Below are 8,642 nucleotides of genomic sequence, written 5' to 3' on the forward strand. Positions count from 1 at the left end.
ACTCTGCCTCTAGAACACTGCGCAAAAGCTGCATACACAATGAAATCTAGTTCCACAGACTTCGATGGACAACAGGGACAACAAAGTGGAATACACCATATGGGTTCAACTGTTCTGGTTTCTAACCACGTAAACGATACCCCTTGGCTAACATCAACCTGACAATCCTTCCATTACACAACAGAGAAAATTTCAAGCCGCTAACATGCTTTCTACCTCCCATTAACATATAATGTCAAAACAAAACACCACTTCACCTGGCCATGATTATGTGCAGATAGCGGTTTTCTTGTATCATTTACAAGAAATAGGATATGGATGGATAATTTCTTGTAAACACTGGTAGTAGTCTAATCTACGGCCAAACCATGAGGGAAATGTTCTGCAGTGTGTCAGTAATGACATAGGAGTTTTGTTTTGGGGTATCCAAACACACAATCCTTACATGTTTACTTAAGCAAAATGATTTCCTGGAATCACATTAGGAGGAGAACCCAGGATAGATAGTTTAACCTGAGCTAGCAATTTCAACATTTTTGCTAAATCGATTCTGTTATAAAATGGTGGACTTCCTTTTAACCTTTCAGACAATTCAGACCCATGTTTCAGGATATGGTTTTCCAGAGGTCCTGTTTGTCTAACCTCACTTCAAGGTACAAGTGAGTTGACCTGTTGTAATTATTTAAAGTGAAGGCCACTTTCAATCAATACACTTCCATCTTGAGAGGCAATTAGCTATCAGTCATTAGGTAACAGTAACATCTCTTGCCACAGGATAACATCTTACTCTTTTCTCTAATCTTTTTCTCCCAATAGTTGTAGCGGTGGTGTTGTACTGTTGTGTCGTAGGTGGTGGGATCATTCACAGACTTCCTGATGCATGTATTTCTCACTAACATGGTAAGATCTGAATTGATAAGATTCGTTTTATAAATGCTGAAATAGCTAGTTCCAATTTGATAGGATAACTGCAACCCAATTCCCAGGAGTTTTTAGAAAGAGAGACTTGTGCCATCTGATTTTTGAGTGTTATTCGCAGTTTGTTCAATGCAGTTTGTAGCAAGAAAGCTAGAAATTAATGGACAGAATCATATATCAATTTATCTGTGAAATCAGTACTTGTCACTTTTGGATGGACATATTTTGATTAGAAAGTCTACTCACATTTACTCTTTATTTTATTGGTGTTTTCTATACAACTGGTTGCAGACTGACACTGTTGTGCAATTATGTTAATGAGTTCTTTTTATGGCACTAATGTGGTTGCAACTATTTCACATAAATCTGCCCCTAGTGGTACATAAAAACAAACAGCCTGATCTCATGAACATTACATGCAAAACTAAATTACGTGCTTCATTTCAAATTTTGCTGCAGTTTGCTAGTAAAATGTCCAGCGGGGGCGCCAAAAGCGAGTGAAATGGTGTTGTAATCAGACAAGGTTTTTAAGGTGAATATTAGATTGAGGTTTTAATGAGTAAAACGTACCTCTCTAACCTAAAACTTTAACCTAAACCTAACCAATAGTTTTCTAAAAGCAAATGAGAGGCGAACACAACAGACATTCTTACCCTAAACCAACGCCTGAACCTAACCAGTAGTGTCCTAAAAGCAAATGTGACATGAAAAGCACATTTTCTGTTCAAACTTTTTTATTATAGAACAATCATTATTACAAAAAAAAATATTATCCTTATTTTCCAAATCCAAAACTTAAAATAACAACAAAAACAACAAAATTAATGAAAATACAAGTAGAGGTGGGGTAAATTATCATACATACAAACACCTGAGTATACAAACACTACCCCCCCCCCCCCCCCCCCAACATATATATCCAAAAATAATACATGATCATTAATAAAATAAAAGAAGAAATAATAAAGAAAGAGAGGGGAAAAAATATAAGACAGGAGGCAGGATGTTAAGAGACGTAAAGTAGGCTATAAAAGAATGTCATTCACTAAAAAAAAAAAAAAAACTTTTCCCAGAACATCTAACCTTTTCCAGTTTAAGAAAAAACATGGTATCCACAAGCCATTGAGATGTAGTTGGAGGCTTAATAGATTTCCAGTGGAGTAGAATACGACACCTAGCTAATAAGGAGGTAAAGGCTAAAATATCCAGTTGTTTAGAATTAAATCGAGACCAGAACTTTGGTACCCCAAAAATTGCTATAGCAGGGCAAACGTCAATACCGACTTTTAACACCTCAGACATAATCGTAAAATAATTAACCCAGTAATTTTGCAACACAGGACAAATAAAAAACATATGACTCAAATTGCACTGAGACACATAACATCTATCGCATCTGTCTTCAATATTAGGAAATATTTCAGATTGCCGGGCCTTGGAAAAATGAATTCTGTGTAGTATTTTAAATTGTATGAGGCCAAGATGAGCACATATTGAACTCGAGCATATTCTGTCCAGCGCACCCACCCACGATTCCTCTTCAAAACATTCTCCCAGCTCACACTCCCACGCTCTTTTAATTTTATTAAGAGAACAATCATCTAAACCTAAAAGATGACTATAAATTCTTAAAATTTGTGACTTGTGGTGAGGATTAAGTTCCAGAAACTCTTCCCATACTTGTACTGGGGTAGAGAGGGGTAATTAGGAAATAGAGTGGCAGAGCAATGTCTAATCTGCAAAAACCGAAACAAATGGGACTCTGACAACCCCAATCCAGAAGATAACTGTACATGGCTACAAAAGGTGCCATCTTTACACAAGTCTTGAAAACATCTTAAGCCTTTTACATGCCATTGCTTAAAAACAGGATCAGTAATAAATGGGTGAAACATATGATTCTCCAGTAGTGGCATTCATTTTGAAGCAGAAGTAAATTTAAAGTGTTGCCTGAACTAGCATCAGATCCGAAGGGTTGATACAACTACTGGATTAGTTTTTCCAGGTGTTGCTAGGATGTTCTAGCTCATTGCTAGCCATTCCCAGGAAATTCTAGCTAATAGTGTTATGACTGGTTGCTAGGCATTGCTAGGCTGTTGTATCTGGTTGCTAGGTGTTGCTAGGCTGTTCTAGCTGATTGCTACGGTGTTTTGGTTGGTTGCAAGGCATTGCTATGGTGCTCTTGCAAATGTAGCTAGATAGAATATTCCATTTGAACATTCCATCAATGTAAGTCAGCAAGATTTTGGGGATTTTTGATTGTCAAGTTTGGGAAAACCATAATTCCGATCAGTTAGAAAAGACATAGCAACCTGAGTCAGAATTGTCTGAAGGTCTGTATAAAATTTGATGGATGTCGCTTGAAAGCTCTAGGAGGTATTACAATTGATGATTTTGGTCTTGATTTAGGGATTTAGAAAAAACCAGAAACCACGTCAACAAAATAACAGTATGTTGGCTTACTACATAAGCCAACATACAACATACATAATAAACTGCCATTGGTTTATATGTCAGTCAGACAGTCTCTTCCTAAGTGGGCAGTTCTTAGCCAGAATAAGCTGCAAAGTGGACAAGACTTTGTATTGATTGCCAAAAGTCTAGCTCTGCGAGACTAGTACTGTAGCAAGTAACAAGATATCCTTAAGAACAACTGTACCGTATATTCCGTATTGCTTTGTCAAGAAATAATGGTAATGAAATAATGGTCATAAAATAATCAGTACTTGGGTTCTAAATGGAAAATTCTGACCACAAAGTTTCAGACTTTTTCCGAGGAATTTCTTTCGTTGTTGCACCTTTATTTAAATGTCTTTGTTGCATGCAGGTCTATTATTGTGGTATCATTATTTCACTCCCCTAAATGGTACAAAAATGCAAACGTTGATTGGTTGTTTTTCATGTCAGTCAGGCAGCCACTTCTTGTCTAATTGGGTAGTTCACGGCCAGAATAAGCTGCAAAGTGGACCAGACTATATAGCGATTGTCAAAATTCACCCTGAATTCCGGCTATACCAATTAAAGTAATTTTTAAGGGTCAGATCATCCAAACATAGCTCCTTAAATGATTATTCCAGGTTCAATACAAGTTAAGCTCAATCAATAGCATTTGTGGCATAATATTGATCACCACAAAAATGTATTTTGACTCGTCCCTCCTTTTCTTTAAAAAACAACAACAACAACAACAACAACAAATGGGTTACAGTGAGGCTTACAATGGAAGTGAATAGGGGCCAATTTTTCAACATTAAAATACTCACTATTTCTACAAGTATAGCTACAAGACATAAACAATATGTGTGTTAACATGATTTTAGTGTGATAAAATCACTTACTAACCTTTTCTGTGGAAAGTTATACCATGACAATGTAATGTCAACAATCCCTAAAACCATAAAATGACAGTAAAATGATGATTTAAACAACTTTACAGCTCAAATAATACATGAGTTTTAACAGAAAAATTAATTCAAAAAATATAAGCTTCACATTTCTGCCTTTATACCCTCCAAAAATTAGCCCCATTCACTTCCATTGTAAGTGCCTCACTGTAACCTTGATTTGTGCATTTTTTTAAAAAAAATTTAAGAAAAGGACGGACGATTCAAAATAAATTTTTGTGGTAATCAACATTATGCCACAAATGCTGTCAATTGAGTTGAATTGTATTGAACCCGGAATATTCCTTTAAGGTAACAACTGCTGGTATTCACTTTTACAGTGCAATACTAGATATTACATGATTTTAGACAGCTGCTTCTGTTTTCTCTCTTTTTTTGTAGTTTTTTTTTTGGAGATTTTCAAACTTTCAAATCTACAAAGCAAAGTTTTAATAGAATCTATATGATAAATGGTTCAAGCTAAATTAATTGCAGAAGTTTAAAACTGAGACTTGGGATGAGACCAGAATGTTTGAGGACATCAATAATATGACTTTTTATGACTAGACAATAGGCATCATCTCTTACTGAGTATCCTTCAAATGACATTTCAATGCCACTATAATCAATACACCCCCATCAGTGTATGTGAACTGCATCCCAACTGCATACACCATCAGACCATGACAGAGTAAACAGCATTAGCAACATTCCCTGCCATGCAAACCAACGCTGGTGTGATATCTGAATTTTGGTAACACTTTGCATTAATGTTCCCTTTATTAAGGGTTAATAATAATAAGCCATTTACAAATGCATTATAAAGATATGCAGCTATAAATACATGAATAATAAGGGTTAATTTCATGCTATACTTGCCAAATAGTGAGCATTTAAACTTTCATGTTATAAATGCTACAGAGCATCCTGAAAGTATTCACAGCGCTTCACTTTTTTCACATTTTGTTATGTTACAGCCTTATTCCAAAATGGATTAAATTCATTATTTTCCTCAAAATTCTACAAACAATACCCCATAATGACAAAATGAAAGAAGTTTGTTTGAAATCTTTGCAAATTTATTAAAAATAAAAAACGAAAAAAAATAAAAAATAATTACATGTACATAAGTATTCACAGCCTTTGCTCAATACTTTGTTGAAGCACCTTTGGCACCAATTACAGCCTCAAGTCTTTTTGAGTATGATGCTACAATTTTGGCACACCTATTTTTGGGCAGTTTCTCCCATTCTTCTTTACAGGACCTCTCAAGCTCCATCAGGTTGGATGGGGAGCATCGGTGCATAGCCATTTTCAGATCTCTCCAGAGATGTTCAACCGGTTTCAAGTCTGGGCTCTGGCTGGGCCACTCAAGGACATTCACAGAGTTGTCCCATAGCCACTCCTTTGTTACCTTGGCTGTGTGCTTATGGTCGTTGTCCTGTTGGAAGATGAACCTTCACCCCAGTCTGAGGTCCAGAGCGCTCTGGAGCAGGTTTTCATCAAGGATGTCTCTGTACATTGCTGCATTCATCTTTCCCTCGATCCTGACTAGTCTCCCAGTTCCTGCCGCTGAAAAACATCCCCACAGCATGATGCTGCCACCACCATGCTTCACTGTAGGGATGGTATGGCCAGGTGATGAGTGGTGCCTGGTTTCCTCCAGACATGACGCTTGCCATTTAGACCAAAGAGTTCAATCTTTGTTTCATCAGACCAGAGAATTTTGTTTCTCATGGTCTGAGAGTCCTTCAGGTGCCTTTTGGCAAACTCCAGGTGGGCTGTCATGTGCCTTTTACTGAGAAGTGGCTTCCGTCTGGCCACTCTACCATACAGGCCTGATTGGTGGAGTGCTGCAGAGATGGTTGTTCTTCTGGAAGGTTCTTCTCTCTCCACAGAGAAACGCTGGAGCTCTGTCAGAGTGACCATCGGGTTCTTGGTCACCTCCCTGACTAAGGCCCTTCTCCCCCAATCACTCAGTTTGGCCGGGCAGCCAGCTCTAGGAAGAGTCCTGGTGGTTCCAAACTTCTTCCATTTACGGATGATGGAGGCCACTGTGCTCATTGGGACCTTCAATGCTGCAGAAATGTTTCTGTACCCTTCCCCAGATCTGTGCCTCGATACAATCCTGTCTCGGAGGTCTACAGACAATTCCTTGGACATCATGGCTTGGTTTGTGCTCTGACATGCACTGTTAACTGTGGGACCTTATATAGACAGGTGTGTGCCTTTCCAAATCATGTCCAATCAACTGAATTTACCACAGGTGGACTCCAATCAAGTTGTAGAAACATCTCAAGGATGATCAGTAGAAACAGGATGCACCTGAGCTCAATTTTGAGTGTCATGGCAAAAGCTGTGAATACTTATGTAAATGTGATTTTTTTTCATTTTTTATTTTAATAAATTTGCAAAGATTTCAAACAAACTTCTTTCACGTTGTCATTATGGGATATTGTTTGTAGAATTTTGAGGAAAATAATGAATTTAATCCATTTTGGAATGAGGCTGTAACATAACAAAATGTGGAAAAAGTGAAGCGTTGTGAATACTTTCCGGATGAACTGTAAATACATACACTTATTCATACTATTATTGTTTATAAAGGGGTTCATTAATGACTAATACACCATTATAAATCAATGATATGCGGTTATAATAACATTAATTAAAAGGGAAACTTTGATGCAATACTTGCCAAACAGTGAGCTTTTTAATTTAAATGTAATAAATGCTTTATAAAACACTTATAGAAATATTGTTTATAAAGGGGTTCATTAATGACTAATATACCATTTACAATTGCATTATAAATCAATGATATGCAGTTATAACAACAATAATTTAAAAGACAACTTTTATGCAATACTTGCCAAACAGTGAGCATTTTAACTTACATTATAAATGATTAAAAAATACACTAATACTTATATTAACAAAAACCATAAAATGCCCATATTCATGATTTATGTCACAATGCTGTAAAAATAGACTATTATAGTGAGGTTAAAAAAAGAGATATTATGTAATTTTGCTACAGTCCACTTTGTGTATATATTCATTACTGTAATGTCTTGACTCACCTGTGTTGTTAGTATCCTTTTCAAACTGTCAAAAGAATGATGCTACTCTGAGTGTCCCAACTTACCGGTCATAGCTACCTTAAGTCCTCTGCAAAAACACTTTTCAGGTCTTCATGCTCATTTACAGCATATTTAATAAAGCCTGGTCACCATTAAATCATACTGAACTTTATGTACATGATTCTAATGTTTGCAACTCCTTAACAAATTCTTCATATGGTAAATTTTCATAGGTTACTAATGTCGAATAAGTGTTATTAAGCATTTATAATATGGGAGGTAAAATGGCTCAATATTTGGCAAGCATTGCATGAAACATTATTTATATTCATGTTGTTATGACCACATATCAATGATTTATAAAACATTTGTAAATGCCATATTAATCATTCATAAAACCCTCTTTAATCCCTTAACGAAGCGTGTTGCATTAATTTAAAGTGCTACCTTAATCTTTAAAAATTCTCAAGCAAATAATGCGCAACTTTAATTGCATGAGACATAGTGACTGTTATTCACCTCAATAATCGGTGCAGTCATGCAAGAAGCAGAGGTGACCTGCACTGGAGACATCTGAACCACTGCAGTCCCTCTTTCAATTCTCAGTGCGTTGATTAAAACTACCATCATCATAGACAAAACATATACACATAAATGAATCATTATGTTTACAACAGGTATGCATAGACTGTTTGAAATTCAGCTCTTCACAGTGCATATGACTGCATCATATGGTTATTCATATGTTTCTGACAATGTAAAACTGAAGATTTACCTCTTACTAGCAGACAGCATCAAGTGTCTATCAGTTCCTCGGCTGGAGATTGAAACGGTCACTGAGCCAATATTGTGAAACTGAAGAGTCTGTACTGAAGTCTGCGTGATGTAAATGCGTCAGTGCATCACTCTCAGATGCACGCACTGCTGCAGCAACTTTGATATTGAGCGCTTTCATGCACAAGCTTCTGCTGGTGTCCAGCTCGCACTGAGCTTGCTGATCTCTCTCTCTCTCTCGTCTCTCCCTCGCACACTGTGCTGTTCTCTCTGCACGTCTATCTCCTCTCTCTCTCTCTCTCTCTCTCTGTCTTTGCGCCTCTCTCTCTCACTCAGCATGTGCCTGCTGAATAATGAATGACTAGAGCAGGACTGAAGCTGTGTGGAGGTTTCTCTCTCATTCTAGTGCAATCAGGAACTGATCACAATGAGTTGAGCTCTTTGCTCGGGTTACAGCCGCCTATTCAGTCTGGCCCCCATATTG

At 37.0% G+C, this 8,642-nt stretch overlaps 1 protein-coding gene across 2 annotated transcripts in view; it reads right to left on the bottom strand.

Annotated features, from left to right (window-relative positions):
• Positions 1-8,400, bottom strand: part of LOC127432338 (A-kinase anchor protein 2-like) — a 71,706-nt gene extending 63,306 nt beyond the window's left edge. The window contains exons 1-2 of one of the 2 annotated variants that reach the window (XM_051683265.1): positions 8,160-8,400; positions 7,904-8,004 (exon numbers count right to left, since the gene is read on the bottom strand). The gene's annotated coding sequence lies outside the window, so the exon portion shown is untranslated. The remainder of the gene's footprint in view (positions 1-7,903; positions 8,005-8,159) is intronic. The other variant, XM_051683268.1, reaches the window with a different exon arrangement.
• Between the last annotated feature and the right edge of the window lie 242 nt (positions 8,401-8,642).

This window comes from Myxocyprinus asiaticus, chromosome 42 (assembly GCF_019703515.2).
Source record: "Myxocyprinus asiaticus isolate MX2 ecotype Aquarium Trade chromosome 42, UBuf_Myxa_2, whole genome shotgun sequence".
NCBI lineage: Eukaryota > Metazoa > Chordata > Actinopteri > Cypriniformes > Catostomidae > Myxocyprinus > Myxocyprinus asiaticus.